This window comes from Carcharhinus amblyrhynchos, chromosome 2 (genome assembly GCF_965287045.1).
Source record: "Carcharhinus amblyrhynchos chromosome 2, sCarAmb.v2.hapA, whole genome shotgun sequence".
NCBI classification, from domain to species: Eukaryota; Metazoa; Chordata; class Chondrichthyes; order Carcharhiniformes; family Carcharhinidae; genus Carcharhinus; species Carcharhinus amblyrhynchos.
Genome location: NC_137325.1, coordinates 32,354,653 through 32,367,754, shown reverse-complemented (window position 1 = coordinate 32,367,754; position 13,102 = coordinate 32,354,653). Strand labels below are relative to the sequence as shown.

The 13,102-nt window shown below is 42.7% G+C and overlaps 1 protein-coding gene across 1 annotated transcript in view; it reads left to right on the top strand.

Annotated features, from left to right (window-relative positions):
- The window catches only part of cap2 (cyclase associated actin cytoskeleton regulatory protein 2), a 206,793-nt gene that overhangs the window by 52,688 nt on the left and 141,003 nt on the right, over nucleotides 1-13,102 (top strand). The gene's annotated exons all lie outside the window — the stretch shown is intronic.

Sequence of the window (13,102 nt, the reverse complement as noted above, 5' to 3'; positions counted from 1 at the left end):
GGAATCCAATAAGGGCAGTTACTGAGAAATTCTTCAAGTCAATTGAAGTTCAGTGCATGAAATGTCAATTTCAGCCTCTAGGGCAAAATGTCTGACTGCTTTTGGACAGCTACATCATGTTTCAGCTGTCACTGGAGTAGGGAATCTCCTGGCATGTTGGACTTATTCTTGCACCATTCAATTTAAAATTTTTTGCACCATGCCTTGCAAATTTCTGTCAGCGCTGTGACTTTTGAAACTTAAATGAGCCAACAATGTATCTCCTTAACCAGTGAGATTTAAAGATGGAGCAAAAAGCAGTCGAATGACAGAGATGGAGGATAAATTATAGAGAAATCAAGCCTAGTGAGAGAAGTAAAGCGATTGCATTAAGAGAGAGAAAAGAGAGAGAATTGTATCACTTCACACTTCTCTGCTTGTAAGTTTCATCTAGTACCTAGAAGTTTTGTCATCAGCAAATTTTGTAAGTGGGTCCCTCGGAAACACCACTGTATAACTTTTTTTCATTCTTTTGTGGGGATGTGGGCGTCGCTTCTAGGCCTAGCATTAGTTGCCCATCTCTAATTGCCCTTGAATTGAGTGATTTTATAGGCAATTTTGAGGGCGGTTAAGAGTCGACCATCTATCTGTGGGTCTGAGGTCACATATAGGCCAGACCAGGTGAACCAGACGGGTTTTTACAAGAATCAACAGTGTTTTCTTGGTCAACATTAGTTTTTTTTTGTAGACTGAGTGGTTCCATGATGATGTGGCTACAAAAAGGGTCACTGGTTGGGAGCATGGGAGTTCTTCCTGGAGTGTGGGCAGAGCACAAGCATGGAGTAGCTGCTCAGCTAGCGAAATATTGCTTGTTACAAGATCTTGTTGTCAGTATTTGGGAACCCAGCACTTCTACATGGTGTCAGGAGTTGACAGTATGGCATAAGAACTGCCACATCAAGCTACATGTCTTTGATGAAAACATTGACCATTTGAGAAGGAGTGGTATATTTATTGCAGTGCTGCATTATCTGACAAATCAAAGTACGTGCAAGCTTTCACCTTATTAAACTTCGGTCATGAGGCCTATGAAAAGTTTGAGCCATTTGTTTTCCAAATGGAGGAAGAGAAAGAGGACTCTGAAATAATTCTAAAAAAGTTTAAAACATTTGTCTTCTGCTAAAACAAAGTGTAATCTTTGACAGGCATATATTTAATTCAACAAACCAAAGAGCAGATGAATCAATGCAAACTTATACAGCAACCGTGGAAACCTTAGTAAAGTAGTATGCATTTGGCACCTTTTTGCTGATGAGTTAGTCAGGGGTTGAATAGTCTGGGTTCCACAGCAATTTTGTCCATAAGCAACTGCTGCAAGAGAAAGATTTAACACTAACAGCCATTAGCATCTACATTTTGAATGAACAGTCAGCAAAAACATGAGATTCTGGGTGGGAAAGCCCCAACCACTACAGCTATTTCTCTTAGAACAGAACAATCTGTTTCGTGTATGGTAAAGCAATAAATGTGGCAAGTGGCGTAATTTTGCAAAATACTGCAAATCAAAATCACAGCAGTCTTTACCATCAGTCACACAGCAGCTAGTCAGTCTTCCAAAGCTAGGAGTGTTAGCAAGGAGCTTAGCCAGAACAGCAAAAACAGTAAGCCTCCAACAACACTCTGTGAGAATGTCAACATCGTCACAAAAAAGGATGAGATCTTTACTATCCTAAACATGATTTGCAGCAGCATGAGACTGAAAATAAAGATTAACACCGGAGTGAGTTGAAACGTATTGCCCAACCGAATGCTATAGGAACTGGACACCAATAGCCAGGTGGACCTCATGGCTTATGGTGGACAAACCATCCACACTGAAGGTATGGCCACTCTCCACTGCATACGAGGCAGTTTCAGCTTCATATAGTTGACCAGAATGCAGTTCAGGACAGCATTTCACTGGGGCTCATCCAACTTGGTCCAGAGATGCATGCTTCGCAACACAGGCCCCAGAAATGAGCACAAGGACCTCTTCAGCTGTGATGTCATTGGTGAGCTGCTAGCCTCATGTATACCACATGAGACTAGATGACTTGGTATCGCCAACAGTTTGTGTGCCAAGAAGAGTACCCAATAGCCATGAAGGAGAAAGTAGTCAATGAGATGCATTGGATGACAACACTAGGTTTCATATAGATGAGGCTACAGAATTAATTTCAGCAATGGTGGTTGCAATAAAGAAAGATGATACAATCAGGATATGTCTTGATCCAGTACATATGAAGAAGTTGCTGCTCAGACCTCATCCTGTGAAGACAGTGGAACAGGTGATGACAGACATGCCAACTGCTGACATTTTCAGCATCCTGGAAGCAAACTGCATGTTCTGACAAGTCCTGCTAGATGAAGAATCCTCAAAACTTCCAAGTCTCCTGTAGGCAGATATCATTTTCATTGCATGCACTATGGGATCTCCGCTGTCAGCGAAGACTTCAAGTTGTACATGAAGCAGCACTTTGCAAGCCAACCCTATGAGATCATGATCAATGACATCCCAGTTTGGGGGCCACAGTATGCCCTAACTTAAATGGAGAAGATTTGGCCAAGTTGTCACGTGATGTGGCTATAGAAAAGTCATGTGTCAAGATCACATACGTTCTCCCCAGAGCACAAACAGAGCATAGGCATGGAGTAGCTGCTCAGCTAGTGAATAAAGTATTGTTTGTTACAAGACCTTTGTCTGTGTTTGGGAATCGTACATGTTTAATTCCAAATTTTTATTGGATTCTAATTTCACCTTCTGCCATAGTGGGACTCAAACCCGGGACCCCAGAACATTACCACAGATTTTTAGATTACTAGCACCGTTGGTTGGACAGCTGGTTTGTGATGCGGAGCGATCCTATCAGTGCAGGTTCAATTCTCGTACCAGCTGAGGTTATTCATGAAGACCTGTCTTCTCAACCTTGCCTCTCACCTGAGCTGTGGTGATTTCCCCAAGTTAAATCCCCACCAAAGAACAAAGAACAATACAGCACAGGAAATGGGCCCTTCGGCCTTCCAAGCCTGCGCCGCTCATTGGTCCAACTAGACCATTCTTTTGTATCCCTCCATTCCCAGTCTGCTCATGTGACTATCCGGATAAGTCTTAAACGATCCCAGCATGTCTGCCTCCACTACCCTGCATAGCAGTGCATTCCAAACCCCCACCACCCTCTGTGTAAAATACGTCCCTCTGATATCTGAGTTAAACCTCACCCCCCTCACCTTGAATCTGTGACCCCTCGTGTTTGTCGCCTCCCACCTGGGAAAAAGCTTCCCACTGTTCACCCTACCCATACCCCTTATAATTTTATACACCTCTATTAGGTCACCCCTCATTCTCTGTCTTTCCAGGGAGAACAACCCCAGTTTGCCCAATCTCACCTCCATAGCTAAGACAAAATCCTACCAGGCAAAATCCTGGTAAACCTTCTCTGTACTCTCTCCAAAGTCTCCACGCCCTCCTGGTAGTGCAGACCCGAACCAGACACAGTACTCCAAATGTGGCCTAACTAGTCAGCCTATGGTCATCTGGGACTATGGCAACTTTACACCACACTGCCCTTTCCATTTAGCAAAACAACTATTTGCCACTACTCACTGTTTCCTGTTACTTAGCCAGCTTCATATCTATGTTGCCCCATCCCTTTATTTCAATGGCTTCCATTTCGCTGACTGACCATTTGTGTGGCTCTTTATAAAGTGCTCTTTTGGAAATCCCTGTGACTTATCAACTTTCAAGCACAGGCAACCTTCTGAAAACTCCACTTTATCAATTTTTAGCTGATTCTGTGTCTCAACTACTTCCTATTTCACCATGATTTTAGCAGCATCTTGATAAAGACAGATGCAAAGTACTCATTTGGCATGTCGGCTATGTCCCCTGCCACCATGTTTAAATTTATTCTTTTGGTCCTTAATTAGCCCCACCCTTGACTTCTTTTATGCTATCCATCTGCCCATATATAGTTTATACTTGCTGGCTCATAGAAGTGTTTACTCCTTGCAATAATATGCAATCCTGTTCTTTGAACAAGCTTTCTGTCTGAACGCGCATAAAACAATTGGACTTTTCAACTTTGATTTTGTCATAAATGGTTTTGGTATTTGCAATGTCTTTTCAGCTGCTAGCACTTGCTCATTTTCTAAAATGGAAGACCTCATGTGGAAATAAATTTTTATTTATAAAGTGGTTTGTATTTTTAATGTATTTATTTTTAGAGCTTTGTAATTCTTCCACTAGTGATTCAGCTGTGGCTCTGTTGGTAGCACTCCTGCCTTTAAGTCAAAAAATTGTGGGTTCAAGTCCCACTCCTGAATCACCCACGAGGGGTGATTCTCCGAAAAGAAAATTCTAAGTGTCAAATTTGTATAAAAACTTAACTCCTGCTGGTTTTTTTTTAACGGGATTTTCAAAATAAATCTCACACTGGAGTGCCCTAGTGTGAATCACGCTAAAAATCAGTGGGCAGGGCCTATTCCTGCTGGAGAGGCTGGCAGCATAGCGCTGAGCAGGCCACTGCGCATGTACCGATCTGTCAGCGCCGAGATCAGGGCAAGTGCAGTGGCCCTGCACTGGCAGCCTCCTGAACACTGGCCAGCCCTGAGCACCCCTCCCTCCGCCAAAGATCCCGAATGCAAAATTGCAGCAGGCTCCCCCCCCTGCCCCTGGTACTGTTCGATGCCTGGTGGGCAGTGTCAGGGGGCCCAACCTCCTTTGGGGCCTTCATGACCTCCCTTCACTCCAGCGAAGTCCCCATTAGTGGGGAGCTATTGTAAACCCCCTGGAATGAACCATTCCTGGCTGGGGGCAGGGATGGTGCACACTAGCCGGTCTGGAGACTTCAGTCCCAGGCCTGTTAATGGGATTTAAATTTTAATTTTCATGTTCAAATCAGCTCCGTGCTGATTTCTGGCTTGGAGCTGATGACATCAGAAAACTTAGGAGTTGGAGACTCCTGGGGATTGCAGTGCCCAGCAGAGAGCCCGCTAAATGGCTTCCACCGATGTCTTCAGGCCTGCTGTGCTGCTATAGCAGTGCAAAGGGTAGAAGAATCGGTCCAAAGATTTTTGCTGGTGTCCAGCACAGCACTGAGGAAGTGACATCTTTTGAATGAGATATTAAACCATAACCTTGCTTGTTCTCATAGCTCTATCCTAAGCAGGAGCATTCTTCCTGTTACACTTGTCAGTATTTATACATCAAACAAATGACATCTTAGAATCAAGTTATCTGGTCAAAGGCATATTATTTTTAGCATTATCTTAGCGTGTGTGCAAATTTCCTGCTGCATTTACTAGATTACAACGGTGGCCACTCAAAAGCATTGTGGATGCTGGAAATCTGATATTTAAAATAAAAATGGAAAACGCTGTTGTAAATATTCAGCAGGTCAAGGAGTATCTGCAGAATTAACAGGCAGATTTGATATTGGTAACTGGGCCTTTTCATCTAGCTGGAGAACTGGTGAAAACTCTGCAATGCTTCCACTGGGAAAGGCCTGCCAAAAGTAAGTGCCTGTCAGGTACTTAATTGGTCAGTGTAACGCCTTCACTGTGATCAGAGAGCCCGGGGATTTACATCTTAGCACCTGAGAGGTTCCAGCTAATCAGATGATGATAGATCTCATTGCTTGTCAGTGCCAGTGGGAATGGTGGTTGCTGCTGGTAATGCGCCCTACGAAGTCTCTCAACACCAGGTTTATTTGGCACTAGCTTTCGGAGTCTCAGGCTCCTTCATCAGGCGAGTGAGGACTTCTGTTCACGAACAGGGCGTATACCGAGACAAACTCAGTTTACAAGATAATGGTTGGAATGCAAGTCTTTACAGGAAATCAAGTCTTAAAGGTACAGACAATGTGAGTGGAGAGAGGACCAAGCAGAGGTTGAAGAGGTGTGTATTGTCTCCAGTCAGGACAGTTAGTGAGGTAACGTACCCATCAGAGTGGAATGGGAGCCATTGGGAGGGGTTGCTCATTGAAGATGGAGACAGTATAGAAAAAAATGGGTTAGCTCTCAGTGGGCCTCCAGCCCCGTTTCTGATGCTGGGTCCCTCAATCAGGCATTGAATGGATCCCTCTTTGTGTCTCTGTCTCTGTCTCTGTCTCTGTCTCTGTCTCTGTCTCTGTCTCTGTCTCTGTCTCTGTCTCTGTCTCTGTCTCTGTCTCTGTCTCTGTCTCTGTCTCTGTCTCTGTCTCTGTCTGTCTGTCTCTCTCACTATTTCCCCCCCCCCCCACACCCCACTTGGGCACTTCACATGGCAACTCCCCTAGTTGCCAATGGTTGAATCTCACTTGGAGATTTTGATTATTGTCTGGGCAGGAAAGTATCCATGAGCCTTCCTGCCTATTAATCAGGTGGAGGCAGAAGAGCAGTAGGATCCCCACCCTACGCCTTCCTGCCATTTAAATGCTCCCTTGTCTTCAAAGTTGTCACCCTCTTGTCTAATTGAACGGTCCCTTAACTTCTAACTTTCTGCTCAATGTTTTGGGCTGATGACCTTTCCTAATGATGACTGTCTTTGGAGTGATTATCTGACAGTTCAAATAAAGAACATTTGTAATCTCAGAATGAGGAAACTGGTGTTTATCCATTTCCTTCAAACACTAACAAAGTTTAATTCTGATTTTTTTTTTAATCATACTCTTTATAGAATTTTATATATTGAATATCTGCCTTCTTTCATTTTGGAAACTTGCTTGGCTCACAGATGAGTCAGTTTCTCAGCCATTAGGATGTCGCGGGAACAGGCCCTTAACACTTCACCAATTTATATTATTCAGAAGCATCAATACGCAATCATTCCTCATGCCAGTTCTATTCACAAGCAATACTTGAATTTTCCAATTCAGAATTTGAGTTCTTACGTAAATTCTCTACCTTGAAAAGAAGCAAATACAGGAAGCCTGACGTGAATGGGACTTATCTTATGATGTGATTGTTCTGGCCCTGTTCTTAAGAGCACCTTTTATTGTTCATACTTTGTGTATCTAAAAAATTGTCTGGTTATGCAGCTTACAAATTTAGGATGAAGTACTTCGCCTTTGAGTTGGTGAATGACTTGGGTTAACTGATTTTAAATTGAAGGAGGAGGCTGAATACAAATCTTGAATACAGTAAAATGCAAGCTTATGTACCAAAAACATGACTGTGCACTTCAAAATGTGACTTGCTGCAATGACCATTAATATGATGAAATATACCATGTAGTCACAATACATTGGATATTGAACGTGCTAAGTTGAAATGGGAGTGGAAAGCTACATGCCCTGAAAAAAGAAATATAAAGGATTCCACGTTATTTTACAATACACAGAATTTGATGCATAGAGCTAGAAATTGAATGTACCAAATAAATGTTTCATGGGATATCTTATTTGAGAATTAATGTAGATTCCAAACATGTCAAAGTGTCTGTTTAAATTGAGGTTTGCTATTTGCACTCAAAAATAGAGAACAGGTATTCCATAGAACTGATGTTACAAAATGAATGTGTTCTTTGACCTAACCATGGACCCATAGTGTATGAAAGAGAAAAAGCCATTTGGGACTACTTGAATCTGTTCCTTCCAGAACTAAGGTCATAGTTTGATGATAAGGGGTAAATCTTTTCGAACTGAGGTGAGGAGAAATTTCTTCATCCAGAGATTGGTTGGTGAATGTGGAATTCATTACCACAGACTGTAGTTGAGGCCAAAAGTTGTATGATTTCAAGAAAAAATTAGATATAGGTTTAGGAGCTAAAGTGATCAAGGGATATGGGGGAAAGAGGGACCTTGGGGTCCTTGTGCATGAGTCGCAAAAACCCAGCTTGCAGGTGCAGCAGGTGGTCAGGAAGGTGAATGGGATGCTGGCCTTCATAGCGAGGGGGGATTGAATATAAAAGTAGGGAGGCCTTGCTGCGGCTATATAGGGCATTGGTGAGGCCGCAGCTGGAGTACTGTGTGCAGTTTTGGGCACCGTACTTATGCAAGGATATTTTGGCCTTGGAGGGAGTGCAGAGGAGGTTTACTAGGCTGATGCCGGAGTTGAGGGGGTTGAGCTATGAGGAGAGGCTGAATAAACTGGGCTTGTACTCGTTAGAGTTGAGAAGAATGAGGGGAGATCTCATTTGAGACGTATAAGATGATGAATGGGATGGATAGGATAGAGGTGGAGAGACTCTTCCCGCTCAAAGGACAGTAGGACTAGGGGGCACAGCCTCAAGATAAAGGGGGGGACGGTTTAGAACAGAGTTGAGGAAGAATTTCTTCACTCAAAGGGTGGTGAATCTCTGGAATTCTCTGCCCGTTGAAGTGGTGGAGGCTACCTCGCTAAATATTTTTAAGACGTGGGTTGATGGGTTTCTGATAAGAGAGGGGATTAAGGGTTATGGGGAGAGGGCGGGAATGTGGAACTGAGCCACAACAGATCAGCCATGATCTTTATTGAATGGCGGGGCAGGCTCAAAGGGCCAGATGGCCTACTCCTGCTCCTATTTCTTATGTTCTTATATGTTCTTATGAAAGGGAGGAAATCAGGATATTGAATTTGATGATCGGCCATGATCAGAGTGAATGGCGGACCAGTCATGAAGGCCAAATGGTCTACTTTGGTTTTAGTTTCTATGTTTCCACAGTTGTATACAAAGATTCCCTCTAATTGTGTTCAAGTTCCAAATTTGCATTTTACATATTCACCCCAGACCAGTTGCTCTCATTGGTGCATTCCTGTGGTCCCAGAAGGGCTACTCTGTAGTTTGACCAACTCTGTAAGGAGTAATGGTCCCCATAATCTCAATGATCTCCCAGCTTAATTTTGATCATCTAAGCACATTGGAGAGGAAAGTTATTTTACATGTCAAAAGAACAGAAGAAATAAGAGCAGGAGTAGGCCATCTAGCACCTTGAGCCTGCCCCACCATCCATTGAGATCATGGCTGATCTGATAGTTCAGTTCCACTTACCCGCCTGCTCCCCATAACTCTGAATTCCCTTATTGATTAGAAATCTATCTACCTGTGACTTAAACACACTTAATGAGGTAGCCTCCACTACTTCAATGGGCAGAGAATTCCAAAGATTCACTACCCTCTGGGAGAAGAAGTTCCTCCTCAACTCCTGTTCTAAGTTGACTCCCACTTATTTTGAGGCTGTGCCCTCTAGTTCTTGTTTCCTTTCTAAGTGGAAATAATCTCTCTGCTTCTACCCTGTCTAGCCCCTTCATTATCTCTTATGTCTCTATAACATCTCCCCTCAGCCTGCTAAACTCTGAGTACAGGTCCAATCTACTCAGTCTCTCCTCATAAGCTAACCCCCTCATCTCTGGAATCAACCTGGTGAACCTTCTCTGTACTCCCTCCAAAGCCAATATATCCTTTCACAAATAATGGGACCAAAATTGCACACAGTACTCTAGTTGCAGCCTTACCAGTACCTTGTACAATTGGACCAAGACCTCCCTGCTTTTATACTCCATCCCCCTCGCGATAAAGGCCAACATTCCATTTGCTGCCTTGATCACCTGCAAACTGAGTTTTTGTGATTCATGCACAAGGACCCCCAGGTCCCTCTGCACAGTAGCATGTTGTAATTTTTCACCATTTAAATAGTCCATTTTACTATTATTCCTTCCAAAGTGGATAACCTCACACTTGCCAACGTTATACCCCATCTGCCAGATCCTCGCCCACTCACTTAGCCTATCCAAATCTCACTGCAGACTTTCCACGTCCTCCAAGCAATTTGCTTTCCCACTCATCTTTGTGTCATCCGCAAACTTTGTTACCTACACTTGGTCACCTCCTCTAGATCGTCTATGTATATGGTGAACAGTTGAGGCCCTAGCACCGATCCCTGCAGCACGCCACTAGTCACCAACTGCCAACTGGAAAAGCACCCATTTATTTCAATTCTCTGCTTCCTGTTAGGTAGTCAGTCCTCAATCTATGCGAACACTTTTTACCCCCAACTCTGTGTACCTTAATCTTATGCAACAACCTTTTGTGAGGCACCTTATCAAACGCGTTCTGGAAACCTAAATACATCACATCCACCGGCTCCCCTCTGTCAACCGCACTTGTTACCTATTCGTAAAAATCCAGTATATTCGTCAAACATGACTTTCCCTTCATGAATCCATGCTGCGTCTGCTTGACTGACCCATTCTTTTGAATGAATGGAATAACTTTTACTATACAAGAACCAACAAAGCAAATGATAAATATTATCTCTCCTGTAATGTTAACATCCAGAATTAACTTGAGGTAAACCTGGATTACTAGCCAACTTACAGTTGAACACAAACCACAAACTGCACACCACTTGGCAGACACAAATGTCCTCAGTAGCCCACCCAGACAGCATAGATCATTAAGAATCTCAAATCCTTCAAAGATGTCCTCAAGGAATTGTAGCTCGTCTTTTGCTAGGAGCTAGAATGATCCCCAATTGAGCTCAATGGTGTAAGTCTCACCTAAAATGAACACAATCTCTCAGTTCTGCTCCTATATCTAGCCTTTGTGATCCTCTTTACCAGCTGCGCCAATCTTCTACTTTGCTGTTTGGCCATGCTACATTCCAGCCATTAAATATAGGCATATTGCCAGCTCCCAACTGTGCTGCTATCAGAAGTCTTCTACCCTTCTAAAATTGCTGCTCACACGCTTTCTCCATGCCCCTAAACCTCAGTTGCATCCAGCAAAAAACGGCTGCTCACAGACTTTTCTGTGCCCAAGCTCCACAGCTGTGCTGAACAGATAACCATGGTTGTTCGCTCGAACTTCTTCATGTGGGCTAGTTTTCATGTTTCAAGCACTATGTTTGTGTTTTCTGCTGCATACCTTACAAATGAACTATGATCAATCCATTCAGATCCCTCAACCAGAGCAGGGTTGGCCTCAAAACCTAGAAACCTGATTTAAAAATACAGTTTTGTCCCATCTTTTGTAGGTTTGCATGCAAGCATTTTGTATTCATATGCTCCCATGTAAGCTAAGATGCGTCATATGGGGTGGCTGTCTTGTAGTTCTTATTGCTTCTCCCTATGTTTACTGTGCCTTTTATTAATAGACAGATGTCTAATTGCCCAAGGGGATCTGAAATCAGGCTCTGCAGACAGAACTACGTAAGCTTCATACATCACCAAGGCACATGTTGCAGACAGATGGGGAAGATTGTCTGGTTCATATCAAATGTATCTGAAGTGGCATTGGCTGCTATTTTAGTGAATGAATGTAATGATCAAAATAATATTTAAATGCACACCTGTGCGCTTCACTATGAAAAATATCCATTAAATTTGCATAGGAAACAATTTGAACCAGAGAAGAGCATGTGGGAAAGATTGGGACTTTTTCCCATTTCCATTTTCTTTATCTAGATTCTTTCTTTTCTCTGCAGCCATCAGTTTAGGAACTCTTAGATTCCATATTGATTAGCCAACCTCACTTGTTCCTATGTTCTTCTTTCTTACTAACCTAAACCTTGTGATTTGTCTCTTTTTATAGCTCTGTTAGCTTTCCTGTCCTCTGCAGTGTGTGCATATAATCAGTCTTTAGTGCTGTGTGATTCACATTATTCTAGATCCTAACTTAAGTATTTAGCAAAGTAAGAATCATAGACACACTCATGAATAAATGGGGAGACCAGAGTTAAAGCCTTAAGGGGAGAGGGCATAGAAGTGGGGAGATGCAAAAATTCTGATTCCTGACTCCATCCTGCCCCACTGTTGCAAGTAGTTGTTGACCAAGTGAGCCCTTTATAGGCCTATTATCAGAGGGCCAATTGGAATTTTCCAATCTGTTTCCATGCCCTCAGATGTTGGGAGAACAGTGTAGTTGTCTGGAGGTGGCTTCCTGATGGGAAACTAGAGGCCAGCGCTCAAGACAGATTTCCCAGCCTGCCTGGCTTTGACAGTGCCCACAGCCACATACTGCTATCTAGAGGGGTTCTCCCTCTGAACCCTTATCACCCCACCCCATGCACGATAGTGGCCTGGCTGCTGAGGTTGTTTGTTTTATTGCTTTATATTTTTAAAAGTTGGAGAGTGGATGCCCACATCTTGAAATATTCTCTGCCTCGCTTAGGATGATCAGCTTCTGCTCTTGAAGAGCTGGTGGACCTCTTGTAGGATTTTTTTGGAACGGCAAGATTCATCCCTGATGTGCAATAGTTAACTAAGGCTCAATTAATCATATTAGCATTAAAGTTGAAGTTAGAATTAAAAGCAGGAGCTAAGAAAGTAGACATAATTGAGGTAATAGCATAGCATTTGGAATTATGAGAAGAAAAGCCTGAGACCGGTATATCACAGCTTGAGTTGGCTAGAAGTCAGTTGCAGATGCACAAGTTTCAGAAAGGGTTAGAAACACTTGAACTTGAAAAAAAATGGAAATGTGAAAACTTGAGCTTGAGTTTTAGAGAGAAAGAAATCAGACAGCATGAATGGTGAGAGAACAGCCAAGATTATGGGGGAAACGGAGTTTAGTTTGGATGAGGAATTGAGTCCCGCTCCGAGCTTTGATATAAGAGTCTTCGCATCATGCCTAAATTAATTGAACGCTGAATTAATAGATGCTTTTGCTTGTTTGCAAAGATGTCTACAAATTTCAAGTGGCCTCTTAATTTGCAAAGTGTTTTGGTCTGGATTTGTTTAGGAAGAACAATCCACAGATTATGAATGTCCATGGAGAATATCAATTGAAATTTTGAACTTTAAAGAAAGGACTGAGTGAAATGTTTGTAGAATTTGTTAGGGGGGAATAAATGTTGTTTGAGAGGTGGTCTTGATCACTGAAATTAGAACAACTTTTGAGAATGAGAAATCTCAGAACACTGGAAGAATTTCAAAATCCAGTAACTAAGAGGTTCCACGTGGAAGACAGTTGGGTTTCTAAGATACAGGAAGCAGTGGTTTTTGAAGGAGGATATGATATATCACATGGACAGCTAGGGAGCAGTAGATCTCCATTTGTAAACCCAGCTGGAGGAATGGGAAAAACATCTAGCTTTAGGGAGAAGGCAGAAGTTGTTCCAGTTAATAAAAATGATGTGAATAAACCATTGCTTTTATCACCTTGAGACAAGGCAAGCCAATTGTTGGA